Source organism: Petaurus breviceps, unplaced genomic scaffold (genome assembly GCF_028583685.1).
Source record: "Petaurus breviceps papuanus isolate PSGF00001 unplaced genomic scaffold, PetGlider_PUasm1.0 178, whole genome shotgun sequence".
Classification (NCBI taxonomy): Eukaryota; Metazoa; Chordata; class Mammalia; order Diprotodontia; family Petauridae; genus Petaurus; species Petaurus breviceps.
In genome coordinates, this window is record NW_027185777.1 from 18,779,793 (window position 1) to 18,800,242 (window position 20,450).

The 20,450-nt window shown below is 36.2% G+C and overlaps 4 protein-coding genes across 16 annotated transcripts in view; 3 read left to right on the forward strand and 1 right to left on the reverse strand.

The window, feature by feature from the left end:
- Positions 1-20,450, reverse strand: part of ABI1 (abl interactor 1) — a 102,419-nt gene that overhangs the window by 81,016 nt on the left and 953 nt on the right. The window lies entirely within an intron of this gene.
- The window catches only part of RAB18 (RAB18, member RAS oncogene family), a 508,262-nt gene continuing 496,687 nt past the window's right edge, over positions 8,876-20,450 (forward strand). The window contains exon 1 of the mRNA XM_069086368.1: positions 8,876-8,890. The gene's annotated coding sequence lies outside the window, so the exon portion shown is untranslated. The remainder of the gene's footprint in view (positions 8,891-20,450) is intronic.
- Positions 8,876-20,450, forward strand: part of ACBD5 (acyl-CoA binding domain containing 5) — an 88,003-nt gene continuing 76,428 nt past the window's right edge. The window contains exon 1 of the mRNA XM_069086348.1: positions 8,876-8,890. The gene's annotated coding sequence lies outside the window, so the exon portion shown is untranslated. The remainder of the gene's footprint in view (positions 8,891-20,450) is intronic.
- The window catches only part of YME1L1 (YME1 like 1 ATPase), a 191,677-nt gene continuing 180,108 nt past the window's right edge, over positions 8,882-20,450 (forward strand). For both annotated transcript variants that reach the window (XM_069086343.1, XM_069086344.1), the window contains exon 1: positions 8,882-8,890. The gene's annotated coding sequence lies outside the window, so the exon portion shown is untranslated. The remainder of the gene's footprint in view (positions 8,891-20,450) is intronic.

A 20,450-nucleotide genomic window follows, 5' to 3' on the forward strand; every position in this document is an offset into this window, starting at 1 on the left:
CCCATTTGCTTCAGTTTTCTCATCTGTAAAATGAGCTGGTGAAGGAAATGGCAAACCACTCTGGTATCTTCACCAAGAAAACCTCCAAAATAGGGTGATGGAGAGTCAGACACAACTGAACAAATTCATACAACACAGGTATAGTGGAAATGGGTGCCATCTAGAAGCTCCAAAGTATGTCTGCCTAAGGAGGGAATGTGATGACAGAAGAGGAGAAAGGAGCCATTATACTAAGAGCCTAAGGGACTTTGTAAGATCTTGTAGGATCACTAGCAATTCACCAAAATGTCAGTGTGTAGTCCATATGTCAACTCCAAGTTCAGTTCTTCCAGAAAGATCACAGAAGCATAAGATTTAGAGCTGAAAGGAAATTTAGAGGCCATCTAATCCAACCCACTCATTTTACAAATGAGGAAATGATTTTTTGTATGTGATTATGGGTTCCCACAAATCCTTTGGATCTTATGAATTTTCTGTGGGACAGAATAAAATTTGTCCTCTACCCATACACATCTGTTATCCCTTGAGGGGGGTCCTGTCATTCACATTTGTGGAAGCCTTGATATGAGATATTCACAAATTATATTTGGAGATTACCCCAGAATAAACTTGGGGGGACGGGCAACTGCCAAAAAGTTAGCCATCTTTGCAGACCACCCCTGAAACAATTAAATCTATGTAAGGTCACAGCTTTTGTGGAGGGCTATCTCCCTCCCCCAATAGGTCTCATTTTCTAAAAGTATGTCCCTCCCTCAAGGAGTGGAATATAAATATATATTCCACTGTGGAATATAAATGGAATATATATATATATATATATAGTTAACAATTTATCTTTTTCTCTCTAGTTCAGTTAGCAAATAATAAGCTGCCACAGCAATGAGAGGAAGTAAGTCACTTAGGTTCACTGTCACTGTGTCTTGGGCAGAACATTACCTGAACCTGGTCTTCCTGACTTATGGCCAGTGGTCTATCCAATGATGCACTTGTTCTCTGCCTCAAACATGGAGGCAAATAAAAATGTCTTGTTGAATTTAATTGATTTTGCAGTCAAGGCTTTCCGCTATTATTATTTTATATAAAAATATAGACAGATAGATGACATATATGTCATCTAGTTTATATATGATCCATGTCCACTGTTTCCTTTTATAAAGTACCTCTGTACTTACTACTTCCTGATAGAACTATTCTTTTTAAAGTACAGAAATACTACTGGTAATATTTGAAATTCATTCTGTGGTACAAATTTGCTTTGTTATATAGACTGGGAGTCTGCTGGGGTATCTTTCAAGCAATTAAAGCAATAGTGTAAATCAAAGCATATATTTGTAAATAAATAAATAATGTTATCTGACCAGCACAACAAAGATAAGAGAAAAAAATTATTCTGGTAAGATGTAACTCCTTATTGTTCCAACATCACAAAATCTTTTAACAGATGCCACCTAAAACTTGCCTAGTTAACTTATGGAGGAAGGGAGGGAAAGAGGGAACAAGTATATATATATATTAAGCACCTACTATGTGTCAGGCACTGTGCTGAGTAGGTTCTCTACAAATACTACCTCATTTGATCCTCACAATGACCCTTGGAGGTAGTTACTATTATTATCTCCATTTTAAAATCTAGGAAACTGAAGAAAACAAAGGTTAAGGGTAGTCACACAGCTGAGGAAGTGTCTGAAACTAAATTTTAAGGCAGGTCTTCCTAACTCTAGACCTATTATTCACCCCAACACCTGGCAGTCTCTCTAGCTTAAGGGGCTTTCACACTGGATTTTGAATGTGTAATTATCAATTCTCCTAAATTTTACAGCAGCTGAAAAACCAATAAAATGCAATAGAGATAGAGCTCAAGAGTCAAAACAGTTTAAACCTTAAAATTAGTCAAGATGCAGAGAGAAATGTAAGAAAATTTAAAAGACAGTGGTTAAAAATTACTAAAGTTTTTTGATAGTTTTCTTTATGTCCTCCTTTCCTATGTCATCTCACTTAGGGATTTTCATTATTGGTCACATATATTCAGGTATAATTGAATGAGGGATAAAATATCAAAGCTACTTAGGGCAGTGTGGAAAATATTTATTTACCAATAGAAAAATCACAATCCCACACCATTTGCCTGCTACTTTATGTTTTAGAAAAGTATTCTAATTGGAGGAAGGAGGGATGTCCTTTATTTCTCCTCCCAGGTATTCCCTCTGAAGATATATATTCCCCTATAGCTCAGGCATTCCTAACTTGGAGGTCTTGAACTTTTAATATTTTGATAGCTGTTTTTCATTATAATTGGTTTTTCTTGTAATCTTATAGATTTTTTTTGTTACAGATTTTAAAATATTATGCTGAGAAGCTTTACCAGACTGCCAAAAGGGCCCAGGGTATAAAAAAAGGGCAAGAACCCTGGCTCTAGCTACTTTCAGGAAACAGTAAGGATCTTCCTTCCTCCCCCAAAGAAAAAGAATGGTAGTATTAATTTGAGCTCATTGGTGCTCTATAAATGCAAGAAATACAAACTCAAGACAACTTTTCAAAACACTGTCCTCACTAAAAGTAACATTCACATATTTAACTCACACAATGGAAAAATAAAATCTCACCCACTAATTGTGACTTTGCCAGGAAATTAGCTTAGTGGGGGAAAAAAGCACTCATTACACACTAAACATGGGTGGTAGTTAACATCCTTATCCAACACTACCATTAATTAATTGATGTGACAAAAAGCAAAGTGCTACTACCAAAAAAAAAAAAATCAAGGCACTATTTAGTACTACAAATTATTTGGCTATACCATTGAATCAGTTTTCTCAAAAACACAGGATCACGGATTCAGAGGTAGAAGGTCATTTATTCCAACCTCTCATTTTACACTACAAAATCAGGAAATCAAGACGGAGCAACCTCCCCATAGGTCACAAATAATACTATCTGGGGTTTGAACCCTGAGGAAGCATGGTACAGTGGAAAGAGAACTGAATTTATGGTTACAGGCCCCAAATCTGAAACTTACTATACATACTTCATGAGCCCCAAATTACACTGTCCCTGGACTTCCTCAGATTCCTAGTCTGTAAATTGAAGGGGTTGCACTAGGTGGATAATAAGGCTGATTCCACTTCTCAAAACTGAGACTGAATGGCCATCAAATGAAATAATAGCAGTGAAAGTCTTTATTTTAAAAAGAGAAAGAACCAAAAACCCAAATCCTCTATTTAATTGCATTCTTTACTTCCCAAGAACAGTGGGAAAGATAAAGAGCAAAGAATCAAAGAGTAGAAGTTCTTTTTACGGGGAGTTTATTTTATTGAAAAAAACCACATACTCAAAGGAGTTAAATAATTTAACACTAACTTAATAGAACTAAGGCAAACTATACAGTAATACAAATTAAAACTCTGAATTACTTCATATCCATCAAAGGGGAAAAGACAAGAAAATTCCATATAGGCAGGGATGCGGGAAAACAAACACACTAATACAGATGTTAGGGCTATAAAGTGGTCCAATTATTTTGGAAAACAATTTGGAATTCTCTAAGATGTTACAAAAAAATTTAACCCAGCAATTCTACTATGGGTTTATACCCTAAGGAAGTTACAAAAAAAAATAGATATCTGTACAAAATTTTCATAGCAGCACTGTTCATAACAGCAAAGAAGTTGGAAATAAACTGTAAGCACAACTGGAAGTTAGAAATATTAGGAGGTAGGAGGTAATATTTCAACTCTTATCACTCTAGAATCCATGCCATGAAAAATAACAAGAACTCAAAGAAATAAAAGATATACATCAAGTGATAGAATACAAAGCATCCCTAAAGAATAGAAATAATTAATACAAACTACATGAAAATCTTCAGCAACAACAGAATACAAATAAAAGCACTGGACAGCATTAGTAACAACCTACCCATAGCAAACACTTTGTCTCTCTCTGGGACCGTGTACACTAAGAGTAGCAAGTCTCCAAAAGACCTCTGGGCGTCCCTAAGACTCTTTCAGAGGGTCCATGAGGTCAAAACTATTCTCATAATAGTAAGTTTAACTTGATGGTAAATGCCAATAGACAACTCACATAAAGAAAGGTTCTTGGAGCAGGAGGAGTCCTCAATCATTTTTTAGAATGTAAAAAGTTCCTGAGACCAAAAAGTTTGAGAACCACTGGGCTGGCTAACCAGAGTGCAAGGATGAATGTACACTCACTGTCACTAAGGTTATTTACTTAGCTGTTTACTGTGGGGGATTCAATGAGGAGTAAGCTGGGGCTTCATATGCTGTTGATTGTCCTTCTGTCTAGAAGAAAACCAATGACATCACAAGGGTGACATTTAAGTGAGGCATAGTTGCATTCATCCTCATTCTCTCCTCCAGTCATATAAGTCCAGTGGCAACACAAAAATCAAGAAGACTAGCAATGGCCCAGGATACAGTGGGTGACCTTGACCTTTGTATGCCAAAATGAAAGTTCATTTTTTAAAATGTTAACAGATGGCATTTTTTACAAAACCTTTTTACTTGTATATATAGATTAATTCAAATACAAATCCAAATACAAAGGTCAATCAGTAGCTTAAGAAAAAATGTGGTGTATTAGAAAGAATGCTGGACTTGGAGTCTAGAGTGATACAAGCTGAAATATTACCTCCTATCTCCTATACCTACTAGCTATGTGACTATGGACAAGTTTCTGAGCCTCAGTTTCCTTATCTGTAATATAAAGATACTGCTATAGCACATATATACATGAGGTTTTATAAGTACCAAATGAGATTTATTATTAAGCTATTTAATTATTTAAATCATTAATGGACAGTGTTTTCAGTTCAATGCTCAGATAAGATTCCTTATGAAGAAAATCAGCAGTTACAGTTGTCTTGTAGTAGTTTCAGGAAAGGCTGGAGAAAACAAATGTCAAAAGAAAAAAAGCTCCCAGAAAGAAAAAGCCAGAGGTAGCAAAACTTCTGGAAGGGGAGTGGAAAAGAATTAAGGAGTTACATAAGCATAGCTAAATTCCTACCAATGAGAGGTCTGCAGAATGAATTATGTATGAAGAAGAAGGATAAGCAGCTATCTACCAGTAAAACTGCCTAACTAGTGACATAAAGAAAAAAGAACACCAGAAATGGTAATGTGGAAAGAATATTTGGTAGCTTTTACTTTTTGCTTCTCTATTCACTTCATGAAACCCTGCCAAAGACTCAAGCTTCACTTCTGGCAATCTCTGATTGTTTTTGCTGATAAAGTTAAATACATAAAAAGCTGAAAACAATAGTATATTTAGAGTCCGGATACACAGAATATGCAACCAGGATTTTGCCTTAATTTGATCATACAGAAACCACTGCTTCCATAAATAGGGGCCTCAAATATTCACTTCTTACACTTTGGAAATCAGGAAGGTCCCCTGAAAACTCCTTCTCCCCCAAATTCCACTACAGTGTTATGACCCACACTGATTAAAAAAAAAAAATACATTACAACAAAGAACACACTCACTTGCCCAAAGAACCTAAAAAATTAATATAATAACTTTTATGCCAAATACACATTCACATATCTAAGCAAAAATCCTTAAAACAACCCTGACTTGCTACTGAATTTCCTCCTGGGAGGAGGAGGGGCTAGTGGGGAAAATGAGAGATGATTAATTGAGTTTTAAACACTTTGAAGGGTGTCCAAGTAGAAACAGGCAACAAACACTTGAATCACAGATGGAAGCACTGGGGTGAGGACAGAAATAAAGATACAGATTTGGGAGTCACCTACATAATGCTGATAAATGACTAAATGAAATTACCAAAGGGGACATTATAGAAAAGGAAGTTTAAAAAGTCTGGGGCTGATTATGAGTTTGTTTTGCTGGATAAGGGAGAGGAGAGAAATATATTCAGAAATGTGTGTAATTTAAAAATGTATTAATATAAGTAAAAGTTTAAGAAGAAAAAATGCCTGAGACAGAATCTTTGAGAACACCCTAAATTTTAGAGTTGAGAGGAGGATGAGAAGCTAACAAAAAGGAAAAAGTAGTAGTTACTGAAATAGGAGAACCACAAGACAAATGTCACAGAGGTAAAGGAGAAGCTATACTCTACAAGAGGAGGTCCATTGTATCAAATGTTACAGAAAGGTCATAAGAGACTGATAATAGAAAGAATTTGCAGTAGACTTAGCAATAAGAAAGTGACTGGTGATCTTAGAGAAAGATGTTCAGCAAAATGATGGTTGAAAGAAGTCAGATTACAGGGGTTTGGGTAGCAGGTAGTAAAGACAATGAAATAAGTGTATATGAGGGGAGAGAGCAAATTATGGCTGAAGCCCAAATCCTGACTGACACCTTCTTGGCCAAGAATATATTTTATATTTTAAAATACAACAAAACTTTACTCAAAAATGTAACTATCATTTCTTAGTTCCAGGCACCCTACAAAAAAAGTTGGTAAGACCCCTGCTATAGACCAAAGGTGACCAAATGGAAGGCTGTAAAATTTCTGGGTGTGACCCAAACCAGATTAAAATATAACTGGAAAATATTTAACAAAATAAATAAAAATAGAATAAAACACAGAGCATGTTAAATTGTGGTTTTCTAAGTCAATAAGAGGCTCACAAAGATGTGTTTGGATTTGAGTTTGACACCTGGGCTACAGACTATTCTTTCTAAGATTCCCATGATGTAGGAAGCCAACAGGGCAACAGCTTGAAGTGTTAAAGAAGGTCAAGGGAAGGCTTCTTTAGGGTAGAAGAGAGGGAACTAGCCTAGTAGAAAAGGAGAGATAAAAGGAATTAATGGAACAAAATCTCTTGTTTTACTTTAATCCATCCCTTTTTATTTTCCATGACCCCAACATATTCACAAAGTCTTGTTTTTCCTTTGCAACCTCACATCTATTCCCTTTTTTCCCATTCCCACTTCCTAGACCCATAACCAAGGTCCTTACAACATTTAGATTCAATCTAACTGATCTTCTCCTCTCCAGGTTATACCCAACTCTAAATCACCCAACACATGATTTAAATTACCTGCCCCAGACCATCTCTTTCCATCTTGCTCCCCTCAAGAACTAAGTATGTTATGCCTTGCTAGATTTTTCTTCTGCTACTCTCCACTACAAACTCTCTGCTCTGGCCAAACTGACTGATGCATTCAGTGATTCAGTGCCCCCCCCCACACACACACACATACATATGTGGCCTTTTACCCAAGCTTTTGGTTCCATCTGCTTGAAAGACTGACCAACCCCTACTTTCCATCTAACTAGATCTTCTCTATCCTTCAAGACAAAGCTCAAATCTAAGAATTCAAAAAATATCCTGAAATTCAAAAAATATTTATTAAGTACCTACAACGTACAAGGCAAAAGCACTGTACATATAAGCACAAAAATAATCCTTACCCTGAAGGGGCTTACAAATTCCTCTGGGCCAAATAGAAAAGAATGACAAAGTATCAGGAAAGACTTCACAAAGGTACCAGAACCAAGCTTCCTTCAAAGGAAGATCGCTCTTGTAAGAGAAAGATCTGAGAAGGGGATGCATTATAGGTCCAGACTATTCACTTTAGTGCACAAAAACTGATGATGAAATGGCAAGTTTGGAAAACAACTAGTAGCCTAGTTTTGCTGGAACATATAAGTGATTGAAGGGGAATAATATGAAATAAGACTAGAAAGGTAGGTTGCAGTCAAATTGTGAGGTGACTTGAAAGGCCCTAGAGAAAATGGGGAGTGACTAAAGGAAGTATTCTTCCCTTTTTTTGTTTCACGGACTCTCAGAACGATATTTTTAAAGGAATAAAAATAAAATATGTAGGATTACAAAAGTAACCAAACATTAAAAGACTGTTATCAAAAAAAATTTTTTTAAACCAACCAAGTTCACCCCTATACTCCCAAGTTTTTTGACCAGGGACTACCATGTTGTCACCTATGCCATCATTGTTGTTTGAACCACTCCTTAATGATTAAAGTGTTTACATCCTGTCTCCCCAACTAGACTAACCATTTGATGTTTGTACCCACAAACTAGAGCAATACCAGCCTTAAAGTAAGCATTTTGAAAAGTATCTGGGGACTTGCACCTGGTCCTCCAGCCTCCAGTCCTCACACATTATCTTCCTAAAATCTGGAACTATGCAATCCCCACACAATGTCAATGCAAGTAAACCCGTCCAAACCCCTCAAACCCCAGGCCTCACCTCAGAGTAGTCATTTACTTTTGTTGCAAATTATTTTTCTCCTAATCTTTCACATTAAATCTTTACCCATTCTAGCAAATGAGAAATTGATCAGAACTGAGAAATTCTTTCTGGAATTTGTTACCTTATGAAGCAAAAAATCAACAGTATTATTTGGCCTCAGGAGGTATAAGAAATAAAGCATTGTAGAGGTGACATTTTCAAATATGCCAACTACTTAACTTCCATTTGCTTGTACTATTAAGTGCCTATTAAAAGACCTTATTTTTAAAGCTTTCAGTTGAAAAAAGTGTTTCTAGTATGTCAGTCAAACAGCATGTGTTAACAACTCTGTGCCAGGCATTTTCCTAAGCACTGGGGATAGAGAAATGTAAAAAACAGAATCTGCCCTCAAGGAGCTTACAGTCTAACCCAGGAGAGACAACATGCAAACAACTATAGCCAAACCAGATACAGAGAGAATAAATTGGAGATCAGGGACAGAGGAAAGTCACTACCATCAAAGGAGGGTCAGGAAAGGTTTCTGGTAGGAGATGGAGCTTTAGCTGAGACTTGAGGGAAGTCAGGAAAACCAGTAGAGAGAAAGTTTCCACTACTGGGCAACAGCCAGGGAAAACTCAGTCTAGAGAGAGAGGTCATGTGTAATGAACAGCAAGGAGACAAGTATCATTAGGCTGCAGAGTACATGGGGGATTTAAGGTCAAAGAAGACTAAAAAGGAAGGAAGGGTAGGCCAGTTTATGGAGGACTTCAAAAACCAAACAGCATGTTATATTTGATCCTAGAGGGAATAGGTAGCCACCAGAGTTGACTGAATAGGAATGACATGGTCAGAATCAAGATTTCCAAGTTAAACAGTTGGCACAAGGTCTCTCTCTCTCTCTCTCTCTCTCTCTCTCTCTCTCTCTCTCTCTCTCTCTCTGAAATGTATTTATTGTAGATGTGTATGTAATCATTACATGATGCTTTCCATATTTCCAACGAAACCTCAATTCTATTCTAACAGAGCTTAAAAGAAATACTTACCAGATTTTTTCTTTGACAACAGTGAAGCCCTTGAACATGAGTATTTGTCTTTTTCCTACCAACATTCCCTCCACAGCTTTCCATTTTCCTATCTGAGCCAGCGTGATGAAACAGCACTGAGTCTGAAACCAGAGTATCTGAGTTTGAAGCCTAGCCCTTCCACTTGCCTCACAACTTTGTAGCCTTGAAAAAGTAACTTTAACCTCTCCAGAAAGAAATTTCCTCATCTGTAAAATTAGAAAGTTGGACTTAAACGTGACCTCTAAGGTCCTTTCCAGCTCTAAATCTATTAATCTATGATTCTAAATTTCTGTGACTTACACAATTACACAACTAGAATGTAATTCCTGATCCAGAGTGCAAATTCCTAGGTGGCAGTACCTATTTAGATTTCTTCTTGTTTGCCATAATTCCTTTTTACACAGAAGGTGATTAAACTATTTCAATTTAACAGATACCTGTAGGACTCACTATAATTTAAAGAACTAAGACAGACATAAACTATTGCAGTAGCCTTGGACTTATAGAAGCTTCAGAGAAGAGGATCCTGAATCACAAACTAACACTCCAGTATTATATTCAATCTGTCACAATATAAGAGTACCCCTACAAAGAAATCTATGTATATATTCTCATTGCAAAATACCTCTTCTGGATCCATGGTTCATATTTGTGTCCCAGACAATTCTGTGAAGGCACTTGCAAAAAAATGAATTATGAGGGAGTGAAAAGAATAAAAAATCTCTTTCTCTAAAAGAACTGTAATGTTGAAGCAAGGGTTCTTTTTTATGAGCAAAAATCAATAAGACTTTTGAGATCACCACTGACAGCTTCCTCTACTACTCAGCAGCGAAAATTAATTATTAATTCTGCAGCTTAATGGTGTAGCAGAAGGTAAAAGGTTTTTCAACCTACAACTAACTTGGCACCAAAAAGCTAACCAGACTAATCCTTAATAAAAATCAATCTGATTCTATTGCCTACAGAAAGAACGTATGAGGGTGGGAGACCAAAAAGAAAATACAGACTAGATAGACATGATAAAGAAGAGTTTGGGGAGGAGGTCCCTGCCACCATGGCTTTTGGTTTCTCTTTAAAAAAAAGGGGGGGGGAAGTTATTCAAATTTGTCACACGATTAAAGACACTTGCTGTAAAAAGAAGCTGTGTGCCTCATGGGAATTCCCCTTCTTCAGCTCTCCTCCCTCCTCAATTTGGGATCTACTCTACCATAGAATCAGTAGAAGGTTCTGGGTACAAGTCAATGAATTACTAAAATCTTTTCGTGGATTAAATTGGGAGAAGGAAACATATATGAAAATATTCATATGGATTTCCATATTAACACCAATAAGATTCTTGCTCAAAAAACCTTACTATTCACAAACCAAAACTGTCATTTGGTAAAAAGCTAGTTTCCTAAGTAATACACATGCAAAGTCAATCACATGAGCCAATTCACCAACCAAAACAACTAACATACAATAGTGCTTAAGAGAATTCCTATACAAGCAGCTTTAAAGTTTTAACAAGATTTACCCAATGGACTTCAAAAGCTTATGCTCAATATACTGTTATACACTAACACATACTCAGCAATAAATATTTAAAATGCAGGCACCCATTACTACAAAATGAAGCCATTAAATCTATCAGGTCAATAATCCATACTGAAAAAACTAGGTAATGGATTAAAAAAAAAAAAGAAAAATCTAAAAAAACTTCTTATATGCTTCAACACAGATTCTAACTCATGCCAATGGAGGCTCACAAGATTAACTCCTTTCTGTGACTCAGATCACTAAATTCATGATGAAGTCCCTCGGGAATTAGGACTGGGGTTATTTTCACTTTCTTATTAATAAAGCATCTAAAAGTAAAAAAAAAAATTAACTACTTTTTTTGGGCTATCTAGTTGGGTAAATTTTGGATATCTTCAAAGGCCCTCATCTTTAAAAAAATTTTTTAAACCCACAAATTTTATTTAAGTTGCTTCCTGATAACCTACTACTTTAAATTAATTTCATAATTAAAGAAACTGAAATTTTACTTTCAAGAAAAATGGGAGTGGTAAGAAATCAGTGGAGGATAAGCATGTGGGTGGGTTATAAATACAAATAAAAGCAGCATACATTTTTAGAATATGTTATAGAATCAAAAGCTGGAGATTAGATCCACTCAATACAGACAACAAATAATACAGTTGGGCTTCTGTGAGCGTAGTTTCCATGAGTTCTAACAGTTAATAGCAGAACCAAGTAGTTTTGTCTATGCAAAACATGCATTTTCTGTAATAAGAGGAACCCTCCAATTTCCTCCTATGTTGTAAATAAGGGTTCTCAAAAAATGTTTAACTCTTGCCCTTTTCCAGAAGCCAGTTAACTGTGAGGTAAGTGCAATTTCATCATAACAAGTTAGTGACATAAGATACCATTTAAAAGTCTTCTTAAAAACAATTTCACTATCATATGTATATTTTCAGCACTGATATTTTGATTGAAAACTTTTTGAAAATTTACTCATAATAAAAAATTGACCCCAATCAAAAATTATGGATTACCATTTGTAAATATTTCAAGACACTGCATCACTGATCTAATTTTTGGGATGATTTTAATTACTAGATGATGTCATAGTCTCTTAGAAAAAAAGAGCTTATAGCTTTTCAACCTTCTTATTTTGTTGCTTGTGCCTACTGATTTTTTTTTTTCACAAGGAGTTACAGGCCAAGTCACCCATCTGAAATGATGTGAAATAAAAATATTTTTTTCTAAATTGAAAAAAAAGAAAGAAGTATTTGGGGTTTTGCAAATAGTATTCCATGATACTTTGATAGAAGAATTACAAAAAGGATACCTGTAAAGTAAAATTCTGCATATCAAGCCCTCTTTTTTTATTGATTTACACGGAAAATCTAGAAGTTTTTCCTAATTCCTGACTACTCTCATTATAGTGTCAGAATATGAAAATTCTCTAATTGTAACTTTAGTTATGTAAATACAAAATTATGATAATAGAACTGGAAGGGAAGCTGGAGTCAATGAACTTTTTTATTTTGATAACCACATTTCAATTTAATTAGCTTCCTTTGTAATAACCCTATGTACTTTATGTATTTGAGAACATTATTCTGAGGTGGTGTTCATCCATAGGATTCCCCAGACTGGGTCCATGAAACCAAAAAAGTTAAGAAGCCCTGGTCAACAGCTGGGAGGGACCTCAGGGAGTCTACCTAGTCCAACCCACTCATTTTTCAGATGAGGAAATTTAAAACCTGGGGACATTAAGTAATTTCCCTAAGGTCACACAGGTAGGAAAGGCAGGGTTTGAAGGCAGATCCTGACTCCAAACCCAGAGCTCTTTATACTGCCTCTAAAGGAAGTGTATTTTAGCCCTATGATAGAAAGATGGGAAGTATATTACCTACAGTCTACTCAAATAACTCCATAAGAACATACAAGACTAGATTGTTACCTTTTGCTGCAACTCACTTAAACATTAGATGTTAACACCTCACCATGTCCCTCCAGGAGTTGAAAGGGAATGAAGACATCAGCAGAGGGTAAAAGTAATTCTAACAGCTTCATCATGACTTAGTAATTCCGGGTTTGATGTCCTCCACCCAGTGCAAGCTTGGGAGGCTCCCTGTCCCACAGGCAGTGCAATGACCTCAGCCACTTTACTGGGGTGATGAGTTTGAACAAATTCCATCCAGGCTGTGCAGTCACAGTCATTATAACCTCACTGACTCCCTCCATCTTCCCTTTCCACTCAAAGATAGATGTAATCTCCCAGTGATTACTGGCAGACACTTCACAATTCTAATGTCTTTGGTGATCTCATTGGAGCAGGTAACAAAAGCAGCAGAAAGCAACAGGAGGATATAAAATTCAAAGAAGGCATTCATGGACCTAGGCTACTCCACAAATTTAAGAGGCAAGGGGCTACTGCTGCCCGAAAGAAAGCCTTCCAATGAGATACAGTGCTGAAAAGAGTGCTGGATTGAAGTCCCTTCTCTATAGCAAATCACTTCTCTTCTGCACTACCTTTCCTCATCTGTAAAATAAGGGGTTTTAATTAGATGACCTTTACAGCTTCTTCTAGCTATAAATCCATGACCCTATTTTTTATTGCTCTCAGAAAACTCTTTACTCTCCCACTCAAAAACAAATATTACACTAGTCTATTAGTATAATAAAGGATTCATGAGTTCACTGAAATTCAAATGTTTACTATTATACTTTTTTAAAATTCAGTAGTTTACCCAATCAATACCAATTTTAATATGTAACAAGAGTATATACCATTACAAACTTTCGTTTGACAATGTTCTTCATGAATATCACTTAGTAGACAGTCAATTTCTGCTAAAGAAAATTATTAGTTATTATTTTATTCTACATTAGGAAGACATGAACAAGAACCAAAGTTAAGAAGACTTTGGCTTTGGTAACATACCATCAATGATACTGACAAATCTGTCTCCTTAATTAACAGGAGACATTTAAATAGTTTTTAAACCACTAACTAAGTTACCTTCTCTAACCAGGGAAAAGAAATCATAAGGAACTTATCAAAGTTGAACTATTAACATTCCTACATGGAAAAACAATAATTGTAACTTATGAAACTTTTCTCAGTAATTGAAAGGAATAGAAATATATATATGTCTATATATGAGGGTATATGGGCATATGAATACATATGTGAATGTGTATATATATGTTTACAGGTATACATAGATAGAGGGCACAGGACCAATTTAACAGGAAGGGATGATACTTAAAAGGTGAAATTAAGAGGTGAGAGAGTAATATAATGAGAGGAAATGAGGAGAGACAGAATGGGGTAAACTATCTCATATAGAAGAGGCAAGGGAAAATGGTTACAATGGAGGGGAGGCAAAAGGGAATGGGTCAACCTTATTCCCACTGAATTTGGCTTGAGGAGGGAATGAAACAAACACTAAATAGGGTATCTCACCCTCCAGGAGAGTAGGGGGGGGAAGGGGATGAGAGAGGGGATGATGGAAGGGAGGGCAGGCTGGAGGGGAGTGAAGTTGGATCAAAGTAGAGAATAGAACAAGTGGGAGGTGGGATAGGAGGGAGGGAAATATAGTCAGTCTTTTACAATATATCTACTATGTTATTGTCTTGCATTAGCCACACATGTACAACCTATACTGAACTGCTTATCTTCCCAGTAAGGGTGGGTGACAAGGAAGGAAGGGAATGAATCTGGAATTCAAAGTTTTAAAATCAAATATTCAAATATATACATATATACTATTATTAAAACTATTTTACATGTAATTGGGAAATAAGATATACAGGCACTGGGGCATAGAGATCCACCATGCCCTGCTGGAAAAGTCTAAGGGGGTATGGGAGAGAGCAGATTGGAGGAGGGGATATCCTGTGGGACTGCTATTTTGGGGTGGTGGGTAGGGGGAAAACAGGGAGAAAATTTGTAACTCAAAATCTGACGGAAATGAATGATGTAAATCAGAAGTTAATAAAGTATTGGAAAAAAGAAAAAAAATGGAAAAAAAAAAGTTACCTTCTCCAAAAAGAATTCACTACTATTTTTTTCTGGTCAATCAGTACCCCTCCTATAAGTAGCCTGAAATCAGCGACAATGTGCTCCCTATACTATATGAAGCCATACATTCCTTTGTATATTGTCATCTACCTTGAGTGTACTGAAAACTATTTCATTCAATGTAATGAGTACCTGATGGGAGCAAAGCAATGAGAGGTGCAAAGTGCTACTAAGGTTTATTTTTTTCTTTCTGCTCAAAGCTATCAACCAACACTGGGAAAAAAAAAAAGATTCCAATAAGTCTGGTTTTTTTTTCTTTACCAAAGCCTCAAAAGTGCCCCTAAATTACAGTTTAACTTGTTCCTATTTTTACCTCTACTCCCGTCAGCGGTATTTTATGTACTTTACTGGAATATATTTGCATATTCTTCTCAATGTCCCTTCCACCTCTTTTTCTTCATGTAGTAAGGTTCTTTCCTTCTAGACACATCTTGGACTTTTAACTCATAATGTCTAATATTAAATCTAAAATTTCACTAAAAGTTATAAATGAGGGTTTCTTCAAAGTCAGATCACAGCACAAATGACACATGAAAGAGTCATTTTCCACTCCAAGAAGCGTTAGCATACCCCGGAGATTAAATCAGCTGAGAAAAACATGAGAAAATATGGTTTAAGTGTTCTCATGATTAAGAGAATACTTTAGTAATTATTTTTTTAAAAGATTCTCCCGAAAAAGATAACATAAAAATCCTACAGCAGAGACAAGATTTATTCAGAGAATTGCTTAAAAAAATTAATGAAATCTAATTATAATTAAAAATTTTTAAATGTTAAATATACTTCAAGTCCAAAGAAAAAAGACGCTCATTTCTAGACTCAATAAAAATTTCAACTATCATGCTGTCATATGAAATGTCAGTTATTTGATTGGGCACAAGAGATTACTATTTATGAAAACATAAGAATTACCACATTTGGCCAGATCCATGATCTACCCAACCCTAGAGTCTGTCTGACAATCACCAAAAGATGTGTTTTCACCCTTAACATCAACCTTAAAGATTAGAAATGAGTCTGAAAGACTTTAGGTGAATTCAAAAATTCATTTGTGAATCAGTCACTCAAGAACAGAGTTAAACTTTTTTATTCATGTCTAGTCTATTCCACATCTTTGGATAGGTAGTACAGTAGAAGAGAATGGCTCTGGAGACAAACAAAATCTGAGTTAATATTATTAGCCCCCAACCCCTGGCCTCCACCACTTCCTCATCTGCACAATGAGTTGGTTGGAGTAGAGAGCTTCATAGATCCTATGATTTTAGAATAATTGAATGGATAACTTAAGTTGCCAATCTGGCAGAACAGAAACTAGTCTTGGGGTCAAATCCACCTCAGAAACTTACTAATTTTTACTGTGTGAAGTGTCCCTAAATGACATGGACAAAGTCACATAATCCTTCTGGATCTCAGTTTACTTTTCTATAAAAGAAAGATCATTCCACATAATAGAGTTACTGTGAAACTCAAATTAAATAACATATGTAAGCAGCTTTGCAAACAGTGAAATATAAATGTAAGTTGTTATTACCTGCTAGGAAATGTAGTATTTCCTTTTCATTTGCCCCGAGCTACCTTTGAGGGATCTCCCTCTGCTTTCCCAAAGTTTCTGCTATGGTAGTATACCTTCTGATAAATCTAGACCAGGGGTTCTTACCCTTTTTTTTTCCTTTGGCAGTTTGGTGACAGACCTCTTCCCAGAATAAAGTAGTAAAATGAAATTCAAAGAATTACCACAGAAACTAACTATAATGAAATACAGTTATCAAAACAGTTTTTGAAAATAAGTTCACAGACCTCAGATTAAGAACCTTGGATCGAATTCTCCAGGTCCACCATGTTTAAGACCAGAAATGTACATGCCACAGAATTCCATGGACCATTATACCATGGTTTTGAATAAAAGTAGGGCATTGCTTTCAGATATTTTCCCCATGGTTTCTTTTCAGATGGAGCTGAGTATTTTATTTACCTCTACCAATTCTTCTATAAAAGGTCTTTGATGAAAGCTGTGTGTGAACAAGAAATCAACCAGCTACCAAATAAGTGAAGGATTCATATTAGGATGCTGATAGTGTCCAATGATAACTGCTACATTTCAACATTCCACACACTAAAACAAGATGTCACCTTTTGGTGGTATTTAGTGATTCATTTTATTCAACACTTTTTACACACAACACTGCTACAATGAAGGTGATACCAAGTTTAAATAAGCATTTGTGGAGTTTATACAGAAACCATAATACAGACTAACAATAAACAGTATGGATACTAGCAAGTTGCCCAAAAAGTGTTGTAAAAGGAGGAAGGGAGGCCATTCCAAGGATTAAGAAGAGCACAAGGGGCAGCTAAGTGGCACAGTGAATAGAGCGCTGGCCCTGGTGTCAGGAGGACCTGAGTTCAAATCCAGCCTCAGACACTTGACACACTTACTAGACGTGGGACCTTGGGCAAGTCACTTAACCCCAACTGCCTTGTCTTTCCCCCCCTCCAAAAAAAAAAAAAGAGCACAAGAAAAGGCACCAAAACCAACAGGAAAACAGCGTTAAGTTCAGAAGCAGAGCTCTAATATACTTTAAGAACAAACTCTGTTCCAGTAATTTGGCTGGAAGACTGAACATGCAGGGAAGCATTATAAAGAAAGCTGTAAAAGTAAGATGACATGATGCTGTGAAGGGCCCTGAATGAACTCAACACAGTTCGAAGTATATTTGATAATTAACAGGGAGGCAAATAAGACTGGGAAGTGACATGGCCAGATCTGTACCAAAGAAGCTGTGCAAAAGAGCGAGTGGGAAAGAAAGAAAGCAGCAGCAGTAAGACTTGGGCTACAACTCTCCAGAGAAGTGGTCATAAATGCCCAGACTGGAACAGTAGAAAGGAAACAGAAAGGAGAGATGTGTGCCAGGATGTAGAAGTGGAGCTTGGTAAAAGAGAACACTGGATCATTCAGATCAATTCAACCAAAATGTACTCTCAATTTCTTTTTCATCTGTATGACTTTCCAAAATAGTTAATCATGATTTCAGAGACCCATTTCTCAGACAGCAGACAGTAAAGTCCATGATACTTAGTTGCAGAGTTTATAAAGTCATTTCCATTCTTAAAATTCAAACAGACTATGCAGCCATATTTTACCTGCAATGATGATAGTCTATGAATTCACAGGACATAAAGTTTTAGAAAACTCCTATAAAAAACTAATCTGCCCCACAAAAGCATGGGCATCTGCTAGAAGTCTAAATGAAGTGCACTAGAACCAGATTCTGGGAGTGGACGAGGACCTTAGAGAGGTCATCTAGTCCAAGCTCTGTTCTAATTCCCAAATCCTTGACAAGGAGTCATTCTACTTGTGTTTTCAGATCTGAAATGAAAAGCTCAAGACAACACTAATCCATTTCATTTTCTAACAGCTCTGTTAGGAAGTTCTTCCTCATACCTTCCCAAAATATTCTGCCTTCCAATAACACCCATCTATTAGTTCTAATTCTCTTCTCAGGAGCTAAGAGGCTGAAATCTTTTTTTTTTCCAGAGACAGCCCTTAAAATATTTAAAGGTAGTAATGAATTTCCTAAATTCTTCTTCTCCAGGCTAAATATCCTTGGTCTGTTCAACATTACCCAAACTGTAAAAAAGGTCAAACCTGCATTCAAGTCACCATGTAAAAAACCATAAAGCTACTACTCAACTTCACTTCAGGATATACAATGTTCCTTTTAAAAGATTATTATATAGTTGCACATCATCATCACCCTGTCTGAGGATATTTTCTCAAATAGTGCATTGTTTCCTGGCACCAGAAAGCACCAAGGGTACATAGCAAAGTCACAAAAGAGGCTCAAAAAAAAATATCACTCTCCAACCTTTAGGTCAAACACATGAAAGAACATTAATAAGAATCTTGTCCAGGCATAACAATGACAAGAACAGCAGGGGTGATACCTTCCACCAATACCACATTCACTTTCTACTTAATCTGGAGGGCAGGGGTATTAAGACACCAGGCACAAGCAAAGTCTAAAAGGTAAAGGCCTATATTCTGATAATCACTGTTATATGTACCTGTTATTATTTTGAAAATATTTTCTTATCTTTTTTTAGGGTTTAGGCCAAAAAATATGATTCACTGGTGTGTTCAACCGATAAAATGAAAAAAATTTTGAGAATCATTAATAGGATTCTTAGCTTTCTGATTTTACTAGGGAGAAAAAGTATAGAACATGAGGCAACTTATGTTAATGGAAGAGACTACTGGTAGAGTTTAAACTGCTTCCAAGTTTTGCAATAGAAAAACAAAAAACAACTACACTGACAAAGAAAAAAATTGGACAGGTTAAAACATGTGTTACCATACCATGTACCTGTCCTATTTCCCAACATATAAAACCAAATGGAACCTCCCTGTTTTGAACTATTTATGTACAGACCTTGGAAGCAGTTTTTAGAAGATTCCAATAAGGTAGTTTATGTTTCGATTTGTAAGAGCCTTCCAATTTTTACCTGAATTTTCAAGGCTTGACTTTGGAACTTCAGTTCAGCATGTGCTTTTCATTTTGATAAACTACAAAATTATTTTTCGGTCTTCAAAATGAACTTTTTTTTAAAAATCCATGTTATCAGTGGATAAAAATAAGGGTCAATTAATTTTTTCTACAGTTACAGTATGACTAACAGCACAATGTTCAGCAGATAGTAGGGGCTTACTAAATGCTGAAGTGAATATGAAAATTGAGAAAGATTCTAAATATTTACAAAAGCAACCACTTATTCTCTTTACTTTTAAGAAGAAATAAAGTTGAGGAAATGCAAGCACTGACAAGATAACTACATACAAGAGCTATTCCCAAAAATTTTCTCTACACCTACTTATTACCCAAGTAACCCAAAGCTTTCGAAAGCTCTTATCTGCCATGACTATCCAGTATTTAGGGAACTTCCTACCACTTGATTAATATGAAGTGCCTATTACAATTTGTCCATTATTTCCACACCCTAAATATTTACAGATGCGCTGTGAGAAATGCATTTCCATATAAGCTCAATTCAAGAAAATTAGCTGACAAGCAAATGAAAAAAATTCTCTAGACAGTCTCAAGGTTTCATAATTTTATATTACATGACTCTCTATTAGATAGGGGTGTCCGGAAAATCTAGACTTTGGGGACACCCTGCAAGAGTGTATATGTATGCACATGTGTAGCAATGTCAATATGCCTGTAAATATGTTTGCGTATACTTCTACACATATACATGTGAATGCAGATGTGTGTATGTGCTGTTTACTCCAAGGTTTATGCCATGGAGACACTTCTGAATCATCCTAACCATCTACCTCAGTTGGAAGGAAAGGAAAACTGCTCTCAGAAAACAGGGAACCCAACAGAAAGAAGAGATTCTAAGTTACCGATAAATTCGGGAGTTTGAAGAACTTTTTTTATTCTTGATGGATAAGGGAGGAGATCGGTCATTCAAGGCATCTCTCCAGTAGTTAAAAATAATTCTACCCGATGGCCCTGATGGCCCTAATCACCCTCCGGCATGAGAAGCCAAAGCCCAAGAGCGGAAGTGAAACTGTGGCGGGGGGTGGGGGAGCGGCGTGGGCACCCGCGAGGCCGAGGCCGGGG